The following is a 12,719-nucleotide window of genomic DNA, read 5'->3' on the forward strand; positions in this document are numbered from 1 at the left end:
AGTTGCTACAATGGGGCGTGAACACAAGGGGCCAATTAGTGGTGGTGTGAAAGGTGTTGGCTTGCTCTTTTTTATAACATTTGCTTATTTTTTTTTAATTATTTAAAAAAAAAATCATTCTTCTTTCCTCCAAAGCCCAAAGAATAAGAAACAAAGAAACAAATATTCAAACAATCACAATAACAACAAGACAAAGAAAACCAAATAAAAGCTTGGCACAAAAAAAAATATTCTGGTATTGATGGAGTCTGGCAAAGTAGATATGAAGAATATTGGATAAATAAGTTAATATTATAACAGATAAACAGAATTGTAAGTAAGATAAAACCGTAAAATACATTTCAAGAAAACGGCTCTTTCAGAACCGTTTCATTTTCATTTATTAAGATGAATTGAGTTTAATCAAAAAGAGCGACTTCATTTTGTTGTGATAACTGATACTTCATTTACCAAGCAAAAAGCTAAACCTAAAATTCTTGCTTCTTTGTAGAAAAAAAGACAACACTAAAACCATCTGCTGAATATTGTCCACCTCATGCTTAAAGAGCTCTAGCCCGGAAAGTCTCCACAAATTGTCTTTGGGTGTCCTGTGGTTATCCAGATATTTTAATTACTGAAAGTTGTGAAGCGTTGCCTTCTTGGGTTGCACTTTCTTTTACAGATCATCCCGTAGATGTTCACTTGGACTGTGATATAGGAGAAGCAGAGGCCAAAGCAGCACTCTGAGCTTTGATACGTTCCTCAGACGATTCCTTTACAGATTTTGCAGTGTAACGAGCTGAGAGGGGCCACTGTCATACATGCCAGGACCTAAAATGTCCCAGCTCGATATTGCAGTCTTACCCAGGTAGATGACACACACAGAGCTGTCCACATGCTGTAAAATGAAATACATCTTCTCACATTGTTTCAGTACTGACCGCTGCATGCCGAGAAGACCACACAGTACTTTCTGTTTTGGAGATCCAGCCATCTATCATTCGCAGATTTGCTCTTGTAAACACACTGCACTATGGGTGATCGTATTCCCAGTAACAAGCGGTAATAATGAAATATAACTCTCACTGCATCAACCGGCTGTCTTGTGCGACTCTTGCAACTCTTTGAGACAGATTTAGTTTGCGCTTGTAAAGTCACGCACAAATATCGCATTCGACAATTTCAGACTGCGAGACGGGATTTAAGTTCATGTTCTCCCAGCGTTTCAAAAAGTTCAAATACACAGTAGTAAGTATTTTCAAGCCACAGTAAAAAATAAGGCTCTATCATCATGTTATTGAATACGCATCCAGAATACTCTTTACCCTTTTACTGTGGCTTTGACTTTTAGTGTGGCAAGCAATAGATGTCAAGCTTTGTGTTGTGAAATTTAAAAAAATATCTCCCTTTAGATCTAACATCAATTTTTTAACCTTGTCAAAAGAGGAGCTCACAGTTTCAAGTGCCCCACCTTCAGTGAGAAAGGTATGAGATTGTTTGTAATGTGTCAGGACTGGGGGGTTCAAAGCACCACAGATCCTTCTACCAATCTCCAAAGGGGCTTGTATGAAAACATTAGTTTTGTTTATGGGCGTGCTGGCTTTGTCCTTCACGTGGCCTCTATGGGTGATAAAGTGAGAGTTACACGATCCACCTTAGGCAGAAATAGGAAATGTTGCTGCGAGCACCAGCTGTTGCTTAGGTCGGCTCGGGCAGCGAGAGGCCTCGGCCTTCCCAGGCACTGCCAAATAAAGAGACTACTGTGCTGTGTAAGACAGTTTGCCCTCCTCCACCCTCCACCCCCCCCCCCCCCCCCCCACCACATTTACTTTTCAAAGGTGTTAAAGTGCGCAGGTGTGGAGGATTGCATACATAGTTTTACCCATAAAGGGGATGAGGGTTGCCATCTGAAGAACATTATTTGCACAGCGTTGCAGCATTGTGGTTAATGTAGGATCAACATTTGTCAGCTGCCAGACAGAGGCTCCGGAGGAGAGACGGGGTAGGGGTTTGGGGGGGTGGTGGTGGTCTAACATGTCAAAGGATTCGCTCCTACCGTTCCAGACACTCTCCCACAAATGAATGACGGCTTCCAAGACATCTCAGCCACACAACTGACAGCGCAGATTCCACATTCATCTCCTGCCTTATCTCCGTGGGATCATACGCACAAGAGGTGAAGAGCAATTCCATTAGCTGTCAACAGCCGAGATGCCTCGCTAACAAAAACCTGGGGAGTATGGGAGAGGAAAACATGATTGTAACCCCTCTGGCACTCAGTGATATTGCACACAATGTAACAGTCGCTGTCAAAACTGAATGTTCACAAAGAAGAGAGTTTACCAGGTGGTGTGTTTTGCATTCCCAATGCTATCGGTTAACAAACCAAGATGTACACATGGCCGTGGTTCTGTCAGTTTTTACATTACATCCAAAATTAGAGTTGAAGGGGGATTAGTGTATGCTGGGACATAGCTGATTTCCTAAAAATGTAGGAGCAATCTCTCATCTTGTCATAAAACTGAAAGGAGAAGTGATTAAATCTGAAATCAAACATTTACAGACGGGTAAAAGTTTACAATTAGATGCCAATTTTTCAGTAATCTGAGCTGTAACTGAGGCTATACCACTGGTGTGAAGATCTGAAGGAGCAAACACAAAAATAACCTCAAGAAAACCATAACTGGAAGTCACTAATTGATGGTAACTCACCATCCCCTGAGCATTATACTCATCTATGATGATGAAAAGGACCGCTTGCTCGGCCTTTATACATTTCACAGAAGCATGGAAGTGTATTTTTGCTTTTTGCTTCCTGAGATAAAATGGCAATGGCACTTACTAAATCAGGAATCGCATCGGATAAAATTGCATACTCTGCAATCCAAGGTGTCGATCGAAGACCACCGGCTTCGGTTGGGCCAAAACAGTCTAATATACAACTCTCCCTCTTTGATTGCAAGCATGTGTTCAATCAGAAAGCATAAAACTCCTGGTGGGTAGGTGGCATCTGTCCATGAGCTGACTGATGTGCCACAGCTTGGGAGCCGCTGGGCCAGCGGCCCGCGACCTGCGACACAGCCCCCATCGCTTTTATGACATCTTAAGGAATCTTCTTTTTAATACAGCCCATTACTGCCGACATACAAATCTTTCCCCTCCCCCTACCCCCCACCCGGTGTGGCCCCATCTACGGTCTGATCAATTTTTACACTGCTGAGCTGCACCCTTTCCCCCTCATTTTGTCATCTCAAAATTCATATTATATAGGACTTCCTTATGGGGAAAAGTGCAATAAAAATACGTCACCACACCGAAGATGTGCACAAGTCAGTACCTGACTGTTACTGAAAATCTTGGGAGAAAATAAAATTTGTTTCTGCAGTAAGCAGAACTGTTTAAATGTTATTTATTTTTATGTGGCTAAGAAAATATATTGTGAAGTGCAGCATTGATTTAGAACATAACCGTGTCTCGATACGGGTTGGAGGGGCTGAATTTATGAATCCTTTGCACAACTCCTTTAATTGAATTTTCCAAATCTCTCACCACACACAAATAATCAATACCTACTGCAGAGGGAAACTTGCCTCAGAATTATTAGGGCCTTTCTTTTTCAATTTTGTAGTCATCAGCACATACAGGCGCTGCGGGTATTTGTAATGCCGCGACTGGGCCCAGAGGATTTATGCCCGCCTCAAGCCTGATTGCTTACCGAATGTGACTTCTTTAGAATGCTTACTGAAACTTTTGTTAACCTTAAAGGACAGTCGTAAGCGCTTCTTAGTGCTGTACTTTTTGTGTGAGGAACAAAGTAGTTTATCACTGCAGTCAGGCAGGAAATGACAAAAGGGCCAAAAGAAAGAAACAAGTAGCCAAAGGAAGGGAAGAAACAAAGGTTTAAATATAGGTGGTGGAGGTGCTACGGGCTTGAGCTGGGAACAAGGTAAGTGTGCATGGGTGCAGAGTCTAACCATGAAGAAAGGGCTGGTTTTAATGTGTTTGCTATGCCATGCAATACTCTGACATGCAGACATTATACAAAGCTACTAACAGGCAGTTGTAAAAGTAGGAATTTGTAACTTTTAAGAAATAGATAAGAAAAGTCCATGCATATCTTTACTACCTTTACTAAGTCAGACCTCACTGTGTTCCTGACCTTACCAAGATAGCTGCAGGCTTTCTGACTTTCCTTTGCTTGTGTTTTGCGTACCATTATCCCATAACTCTTATAGCTACAGTGCCTATACTTTAGCAAAATTAGCAAAGTTTAGCTTAAAACAGTCAATTTTTTCCAACAACAAGTGTTGCAACAAATGCAGCAAGACGACATCTTTTCTCTCTAATAATATAGTAGCTTTCTCCAGTTTTCTGAAATTGTGAAACACTGAAACAACAAACTCTTAACTGGCAAAGGAAAAAAAGTGCGCTTTCAAAAAGGCAAAGACAAGAACCAAAGTAAAACCTCCACCAAGGCAGCTCACTCTCTGGACTGTATTAACTGAATAGTATATAGTCATTTTGTTTCCTTTGTCCCTGTTTACTTTTATTACACAAACATTCTGTAAAAGCAGATAATGAATAATAAGTAATGATTTGTAAATAATTCACCATGAGTATCTTAAGCTTTTATATATAACATTATACTGACTAGACAGCTCGTTCTCTTTCTCTTGACGGCACTTTCTTTAAAGATAAAATGCAGTTTTGGGTCGACTTGAAAGAAAATCAGATATGAAATGTAAATGTCAGAGGTCAAATGTGATCACGTGTGGCGAAAGTTTTAAAGACAAATAAGATTTTATTAAAGTTTGACCTGATTTCACCTCAAAGAAGAGGTCAGAGGTCCAAAGTAAAGTGATATTTAGACTCTCCATGTATCATTCCCTATATGCCTATATGTTTTCAATACAAACAACAGCAGTTAAAATAGAGTTTTGAATTGCTCTTATAATTCAATAGATTAATCTATTGAATTATAAGGCTTTTTGCCCATTTTTGAATAATAAATCATTGAGCTTACCTTGAAGACTTCAATGAATTTAAGCCAAAATTAATGGATTGCTAACATGACCCCAATCTACACCCCTGCAAAGTTTAATCAGATTTCATGCAAAACTTTTTGAGCTTTCATCTTTACAGACAGAAAAAATCTCCAATCTCTGTTGTCTAATAACTTGAGTGAAGCACGTACAATGAATGAACTAATGATCGTTCACTTAAGTCAAATTATTTTCCAGTGATGATAGTGCAGTCCAATTTAAAATCTGTATCTGGATACAATAGGTACTGAGTCTGTTAGTGGAAAACAGTCTATTTCAACTGTCCCTGAACCAGTATTTACTCCACATGCCGACTACGCGCTAATAAATACTTACATAATAATGCACAACAGGGCAAATAAAAATGTATAGGCTAGATAACCCTACATAATAATCCTACATCTGCTAAGCACTCAGCCTTTTACAGTGTGTGTGGGACACTTTGCACCTTTGTATTCAGCACAGGAGCCAATAGGATGTAAATGTCATATCAGTGTATCTGAACAAACATTTTACACCAGAGCTGAATCATGCTCGAAATACCGTCAGCATCATCTGTCTGGATTTCATGCTCCCAGCAGATGTAGACGAAGCTTTTTAGTATCTTTGAATAACAGTTTGTTTGCTTAAAAATGTGTGTCTCAGTGCACATAGAGGGCCAATTCTCTCCCACAGCTATCTGCCTTGACATTGTGAAGTCTGTTGTTGTAAGGAGGTTTATGCAAAGCTGATAAATTTCACGGCACCACCATGTGACAAAAAATGTGACATTCCTGAGGTGTGGATCCACAATGTATCATGTATGTTCAGCTTGCTCACCGGAACTAATTAAAATAATTTCTAACAACCTTATCGGAAAACAAGCTCGCTTCCTGACAATGCCTGCTATTCATTTTCCACAAATGCTCATTGTGCGATTGAATCACAAGAATTGCTCTCATGCAGGCACAATATGTGCCTAAAATAATCAAATTAATTCTTTCCCTCGGAAAGCTGCTTATTGACTCGTTTGTGTAACCATAACAAAATGTTGTTTTTCTCCAAAGGTCACAGAGCACACAATTGTCTAAGCATCTTAAACAAGGATCAATTGATGCTGTTAATGTTGAACAGCAAAGAAGATCCAGGGGGAGAAAATCAAATAGTGAAGTACATAGTATGGGCATGACCTCGGGAATCAAACAGCCTTGTGACTATGTTTGCTTTCCTTATCATTGCAAAGTCAACCAAACAATTGGAGCAAAAATGTTTTCTTTGAGTCATTTAAAGACCAAAAGATACAATCAAAACAATCTGAATGGAGTCATTTGGCCAAAGCGGTCACTAGAAAATATAACAGTAAAGTACTTCAGTTATAATTTGATCAGTTGTTCTGACAAAGTATGTAACCTGCACAGAGCTTTTTGGGTCAGGAAGAACCAAGAAAGTAATAAATATACAAGTTGTCAAACAGTTCAAACTAAATGTTGCCTTTAAGAAAATAAGTGTTGCTTTCTATATTTATCTTTGAACATGTGACAGATTTAATCTCCAGTAAATCTTGTGATATTATTTAACCTTTGGCCTTGATTACCACGTGGCCATAAAGCCTTTTTTGATAATTAGCGTTACAAAACTCCAGTGATATACAGTAATTGATGGCTTAAAAGCCTAATTGCACACGAATGCTAAGCAGTAAAAAGCTTTTTGATCTAATACAGAGTGTTCCATTTAATTATTGTTGCACTACGTAAATGGGAATAAAATGTCATGAGTATGACTTCAAACACGGGACGTAAAATCTTTACTCTTATTTTATGCAGCTTCTGGCTCAAATATATTATAGATATAAACCAAGTATTTCAAGCTATTTCACATTAAGTTGGGTCAGTGACTTTCTGAAAACAAAACTCTTTGTGTCCTTACTCGACTTTCTATATTTCTCTTGAGTAAAGCCTTCAAATGAGCATTGTTCATTGCTGCCCTCTGCTGACTAATTAGAACACAGAAAACAAACAAACAACACAAACACAGATAGCAGATAAAGGAGGAAAAGCCCCCACTGGAAGTGAATGAGCAAAGAAATACCGCGCGGCCCACGCAAGCGGCGATTCTGAAAGGAAAAGCTATGTCAGGAGTGAAATTCAGTATGTAATAAAAAGCATCATCTCTCAATCTGAAGATATGATGGAAGCTGAGCCATTTCCGCCTGTTCTAAAGATTTAGGACCAAAGAAAAAGTCTCTCTCTCACGAATATTTCCTCCAGCTCTTTGCTGCTTCTGATGAATGCGTCCACTGATTTTTCTGGTTTAGACTGCATGGAGTGCTGCAAAAGAGAGAGAGACAACAAAGTCTTTATATCAATCCTCCTACTGTGTATACATCTATCATACAGTATACTGACTAGGCTAGGATTATTCAGCACTATGGTACACTGCAACAGAACAATAGATAGCACTTATAGAAAACTTGCGAAAATTCTATTTTTTTCAATTTGTTGATTGTCTGTGAGCTAAAAAATTGTCTGTAACTGTAAACAGTTGATCATCTTAAAATCCTGCTGTAAATCAGCCGTTGATTTAATCTTTATTTGGCTATTTAAATTCACTTTATTGTGATTTACTGTACTGTTTTATTGGCTTAGAAGTGTAACTGGCTTTATCTGGCAATGTGGGTTTGATTTCCCCAAATGATATTACATTTGCTTGGAAATTTATAATAAGTTAAGTAACCGGTGAACCCCCCCAACCCCATGTGACATAATCAAGTGAGTGTTATGAATGTACTGTAAACTGAGCTCGTGTAACACATTAGTGACAGCAATATAAAATTAAAAACTAATGCTTGTCTTGATGGATGGGCCCAATACCAAATGTCTGCCTTGGCAAAGGAAATGGCCCTTGTGTTAAGTGACTCTTATACAACTATTTTTAGTGCTATGTAAATCACCGATAATTTGGCCAGTGATGGATCTCCGTCATTCTGTGCCTCCTGTCATTAAATTCTGATATGTCATTATGACCATCAGGCAACTGTGACAACTGAAATATAGCAACTCATAAAACCGAGTTCTCTGTAGCTTTGTACAGACTTTAGTACTTAATGTGAAAGCAGTGAAAAAAAATCATAATTTGCAGCCTACAATTTTTATTGACTGATTAATAAAAAAAAATCTTAAAAAATATGGCAAAAGCTGTGAATTAGGTAGTCACTTTTCCAACTTTTTCAAACATAAACGAACTCTACGCTTGCTGTACAAGTAACCCCCACATACTTAATAACACAATCTCGATTGCACTGACATGCGCAATATAGTCCAGTAAATGCTGCCCACATAGAGATTACTAAATGATTGTTTATGCAGAACAAAGTCACAAATATACAGATATAGTGGGGCAAAAAAGTATTTAGTCAGCCACCGATTGTGCAAGTTCCCCCACTTAAAATGATGACAGAGGTCAGTAATTTGCACCAGAGGTACACTTCAACTGTGAGAGACAGAATGTGAAAAAAAAATCCATGAATCCACATGGTAGGATTTGTAAAGAATTTATTCGTAAATCAGGGTGGAAAATAAGTATTTGGTCAATAACAAAAATACAACTCAATACTTTGTAACATAACCTTTGTTGGCAATAACAGAGGTCAAACGTTTACTATAGGTCTTTACCAGGTTTGCACACACAGTAGCTGGTATTTTGGCCCATTCCTCCATGCAGATCTTCTCGAGAGCAGTGATGTTTTGGGGCTGTCGCCGAGCAACACGGACTTTCAACTCCCGCCACAGATTTTCTATGGGGTTGAGGTCTGGAGACTGGGTAGGCCACTCCAGGACTTTCAAATGCTTCTTACGGAGCCACTCCTTTGTTGCCCGAGCGGTGTGTTTTGGATCATTGTCATGTTGGAAGACCCAGCCTCATTTCATCTTCAAAGTTCTCACTGATGGAAGGAGGTTTTGGCTCAAAATCTCACGATACATGGCCCCATTCATTCTGTCCTTAACACGGATCAGTCGTCCTGTCCCCTTGGCAGAAAAACAGCCCCATAGCATGATGTTTCCACCCCCATGCTTCACAGTAGGTATGGTGTTCTTGGGATGCAACTCAGTATTCTTCTTCCTCCAAACACGACGAGTTGAGTTTATACCAAAAAGTTCTACTTTGGTTTCATCTGACCACATGACATTCTCCCAATCCTCTGCTGTATCATCCATGTGCTCTCTGGCAAACTTCAGACGGGCCTGGACATGCACTGGCTTCAGCAGCGGAACACGTCTGGCACTGCGGGATTTGATTCCCTGCCGTTGTAGTGTGTTACTGATGGTGACCTTTGTTACTTTGGTCCCAGCTCTCTGCAGGTCATTCACCAGGTCCCCCCGTGTGGTTCTGGGATCTTTGCTCACCGTTCTCATGATCATTTTGACCCCACGGGATGAGATCTTGCGTGGAGCCCCAGATCGAGGGAGATTATCAGTGGTCTTGTATGTCTTCCATTTTCTGATGATTGCTCCCACAGTTGATTTTTTCACACCAAGCTGCTTGCCTATTGTAGATTCACTCTTCCCAGTCTGGTGCAGGTCTACAATACTTTTCCTGGTGTCCTTCGAAAGCTCTTTGGTCTTGGCCATGGCGGAGTTTGGAGTCTGACTGTTTCAGGCTGTGGACAGGTGTCTTTTATACAGATGATGAGTTCAAACAGGTGCCATTCATACAGGTAACGAGTGGGGGACAGAAAAGCTTCTTACAGAAGACGTTACAGGTCTGTGAGAGCCAGAGATTTTCCTTGTTTGAGGTGACCAAATACTTATTTTCCACCCTGATTTACGAATAAATTCTTTACAAATCCTACCATGTGAATTCATGGATTTTTTTTCACATTCTGTCTCTCACAGTTGAAGTGTACCTCTGGTGCAAATTACTGACCTCTGTCATCATTTTAAGTGGGGGAACTTGCACAATCGGTGGCTGACTAAATACCTTTTTGCCCCACTGTATATCTTGTACGTGCAGGCAGTGATTCCAATCATTCTACACCCAGATTATACACTCCTCAGTCCAAAACAGACCTTCTAAGATGGCTCTGTCTATGTGTTAAAAAAGGAGACCTATATTGGTGCTATCTTTGATACAATCGGAGGAACCCCTACATTTGTCTGGACAGAATTAACAAAATGTGGGCTAATGGGCTGATGAGAATTTTGCGCGCATACTTCATGCTTAAAGTGTCTCTGCAGAGACACCTGTGAGTATTGTTGGTGTCTCTGCAGAGCAATGCGTGGACCATTGTCAACACATCAGCTTAAGAACTTGCAGTCCCAGTCAAGGATGGCAGGTTTTGTACAATGAAAGAAGCTGAAATCTATTTCTCTCTTTCTCAGGAAAGAATTGTTCATTATAATTTGGTCCATAAGTTTAAAAAAAAAACTGTATTAATCAATATGTGATTGAAGTGTAGACTTTCAGCTTTAATTTAGGGGGTTTAACAAAACTTTTGCAGAAACTGTTTACAGACATTTTTATACATAGTTCACAATTGTTAGAAGCTCAATCATGACTGGACAAAGTAACATAATTTAAAAAATAAAGATTGTTTTGACTGCCTGACATCTGGAACCCATGAACTTCACCAAATGCTGTTTCCTGCTTTGATATTCTCTCCTTGCCTTTACTGGAGCAAACGTCAGTTACTTCTTGTTTGTGGGTCTCTCTGAATTCAGTCTTGTATTTAATAACTGAAAAGCACACTCTGTTGGGTTGAGGTCAGGTGACAGTCTTGGCCGCTTTTGGAATAACCCATTTCTTTGCCTTGAGAGCTCTTGTGTTGCTCATGCTTTGGGTCATTATCCATTTTCACTGTGACGCGCTGTCTGATCAGTTTCGCAGCATTTAGCAGAATCTGAACAGAGCGTACCGTCCTGTATACTTCATCCTGTTATCAGCAGTCACACCAGAGGTAAACATACTGTTGGGTCTAAACTCAGACCCCGCTGTCTCTAAGACTTATTCCCATGAAAGAAAAGCAAGGCAACAACGTTCGATCGCTTGCGCAAGGGAAGCCCTCATCTGTGTCCAGCACGACAAAGAACCCCAAATGGTGGCCTCCTCTCGCTGCCTTTTTATTGACAAACTTCAAACAATAGTTTACAAAACACCTCCCCTTTGGTTACAAAGACAAGGACTGTATGTAAGTGTGTGTGTGTGTGTGTGTGTGTGTGTGTGTGTGTGTGTGTGTGTGTGTGTGTGTGTGTGTGTGTGTGTGTGTGTGTGTGCTGATCAAAGGGTCATAAACCCAGGAAGCTTACATCAGAAGAAACAGATCTTTCAGATAGGATGTATCTACAATAAAACCTCCCCCAGCACAGAGTGGCTGGAGAGGTGGTCAGGATCAAAGGAATGGCTTTGATCCTACTGCTTAAACTAAGACTATACAAATTTAAGAAACACAATGGCAACATTCAACAATTAGACTTAACACATACTGATGATGTTCTGTCATTCAATGATGTGGTATGCATCAGATCATGAACTCTCTTTTCTACTCTTTGTATCTCCATTCACAAAGGTGTCTTTTGCCTCCTTGATAGTATTTATGAGTTGGTTAAATGTTGTGAAGTTGATTTTCTTAACCATGGAAATAATTCTGTCATCATCCACTTAAGTTGTCTACTGTGCTCTTTCAGGCTTTATGGTGTTGTGTCATAGTTTGTCATAACATTCATTCCTTTCAAGAATGCAGCAGATTGTGGATTTGGCCACTCCTGAAGTTTTTCCTTTTTCTCTAATAGGTTTATTTTGTTTTTGCAGTTTAATGATGGGCTTCCTCGTTGGCATCTCTTTGAGCATCATATTTAAATTGAATGTGAAAAGCTATCTGTATTTGAAATCAGCTTGATTATAGCGTTCCATGTTTCCCCTGCCTCCTAGCATCTTGCACCCTGCTGTTATGTGCTGGATTGTCTCAGGGGCATCTTTACACAGTCTGCACCTGCACCCTGTCTCTATGGATCTTGCATTTAAAGCTTGTTTCTATCCTGTCTTTCAGTCCAGCCACTAGTAGGATGGCAGGATTTGTGCATGTCAACAACCTCCTCTATCTGCCAGAGGTACATACCGTGCAGGGGCCTGTCCTTCCATTTTGGCTCCTCTTTCTTGGGTTTTTGCTGCCTGAAGTATTCACCCAGCCAATAGAGCAACTTTTCAATTGTACATTCTAAATTGTCAGGTTATGAAAATGAATGCAGAGACACCCACTGAAAAGCAGCAAATGAAGAACCCTCTCTGGTAATGTCTAAACTTCAGGCACTCACTGAGAGGAAAGGATTTTCATTTAAGTATTGAAAGAATACTTATATTTAAAATTATGATTGTTTGTCAACTTATTTGACCTCTGAGAATGGGGGACTGTAGCTGTGAATACATTATCAGCAGACCTTTAAGAACTTCTATATATGTGAAAAGGTCTTGTGAAAAATGTGAATGTAAATTACAAGTATATTTAAAACCTCTAAACTATCGTTGTTTTTGTTTTTTAAACTTGTTGCAACTTAAGTTAACTATAATGCAGCAAAAAACTATTGGTGTAGTTCATGTAGGGCTGCATTGCCCACACTTACTTAAACAGGTGATATTACTTTAATGAGTGTTCACAGCCTGAATTGTTGTTATGTACATATTCTTTGATGTTAACATAGATGATATGGAAAAAATCATAAATGAACG

Source organism: Aulonocara stuartgranti, assembly GCF_965226115.1.
Source record: "Aulonocara stuartgranti genome assembly, chromosome: 17".
NCBI lineage: Eukaryota > Metazoa > Chordata > Actinopteri > Cichliformes > Cichlidae > Aulonocara > Aulonocara stuartgranti.